This window comes from Heptranchias perlo, chromosome 26 (assembly GCF_035084215.1).
Source record: "Heptranchias perlo isolate sHepPer1 chromosome 26, sHepPer1.hap1, whole genome shotgun sequence".
Taxonomy (NCBI): Eukaryota; Metazoa; Chordata; class Chondrichthyes; order Hexanchiformes; family Hexanchidae; genus Heptranchias; species Heptranchias perlo.
In genome coordinates, this window is record NC_090350.1 from 6,994,887 (window position 1) to 6,996,299 (window position 1,413).

Below are 1,413 nucleotides of genomic sequence, written 5' to 3' on the forward strand. Positions count from 1 at the left end.
ACTGCCAGACACTGTTTACCTGGAGCTTGTGCTGTGTCGTTCCCACATTGCTGCGTCCATGAATTTAAGACGTTGGCATTGAGCAAAGTGTGGAATAGATCGGCCAAAGGCCGGATGGGAGCGGCCAAAGACCCAACCAAATCCACTGGAGGCCCCGAGCTGATAGTTCGCCAGGTCTGTGACTATCTAAACACTGCTCCAATCTCTTACACTAAACATGCTGAATGTATCACTGGCTTTTTACACATTAGTGTAAATAGAGTGACACAATGTAAGAGATAGGAGCAGGAGTAGGCCATTCAGCCCCTCGAGCCTGCTGAAGATGTTGAAGATTAATTTTTCCCTGATGGGCTAACAGAAGAGGCAGCTGCTGATGGGGGAAATAATGCGGGGGTCCTTTCACAGTGAGGCCTATCGGAGGGTAGAGGAGCCACGTGACCAGGCAGCTCCTGTAGGGCGCTGGATTCTTAAAGGGGCAGTCCGCCCAGCTCATGGTTTCTCCCTCCTCCAGGATCCCCTCCCCTCCCCACTTCATTTATTGACCTATTCATTTCTACACAGTTGTTAAAAACTGAGGATAAGAACCACATTTCACAGCCCTAAAAGCAAATCCAACAATATGGCCCAGAAATTGCTCGCCCACAGATGCCGTCCCTGAATGGCGTCCTGTCTCTCTGCTGGCGAATTGAATGTGCAAGTTCGCGAACGCGCACATGCGCAATAAAATCCCGAAATCGCGAACTTGCTCCGACTGATTTGCCGGCGGTTTGACAGTTCCGAATTAAAGGGACACAGCACGCTAAAATCATAGAAATCATTAAACATTCGCAAACTTATCCATCTGCCCAGCTGGAACAAAGATACTTTCGCCACCAAAAGGTACGCTGGAAAATACCAGCCCTACACCACTTTTTAAAAGCTCGATGACTGTTAATAACTGTGAAACATTACAAATGTGGAATGTCAAATTACTCTTATTTTAATATTTTTTGATCATTAAAAAAAATTTAAAATTAAAAATTTTTTTTTACTTTTAACTTCTGTAAGTTTCATTAAATTAAATCATTTGCTTGGCTTTTTATAATAAGATATGTTAAAGTTTTATTTACACAAACAGAGTCTTTACTTTGAATGAATGATTTTTACTTGCCTGCTTGTGGGCGGGACTTCTCTTCTTGACGGATTCTGTGGGCGTGGCTTCCATTCCCACAGTCTCTATCGTTTCGGAATGAACCTGCGCTGAAATCACAGCGCTGAACTTAATTAAACTGAAAAAGGAGAAAGAGGACGTCGGAGACCATGAGGTAAGTTTTCTCGTAGTCTTTGTCCACAGGATGTGCGGGCAGCCTTGCCACGCTGGTCGGAGCAAGTTCTGGCCTATTATATGTTTTAAACAATTTTTGATATATTTCA

At 43.9% G+C, this 1,413-nt stretch overlaps 1 protein-coding gene across 1 annotated transcript in view; it reads left to right on the forward strand.

The window, feature by feature from the left end:
• Window positions 1-1,238: 1,238 nt before the first annotated feature.
• The window catches only part of trit1 (tRNA isopentenyltransferase 1), a 35,059-nt gene continuing 34,884 nt past the window's right edge, over window positions 1,239-1,413 (forward strand). Inside the window, exon 1 of the mRNA XM_068006389.1 lies at window positions 1,239-1,304. The gene's annotated coding sequence lies outside the window, so the exon portion shown is untranslated. The remainder of the gene's footprint in view (window positions 1,305-1,413) is intronic.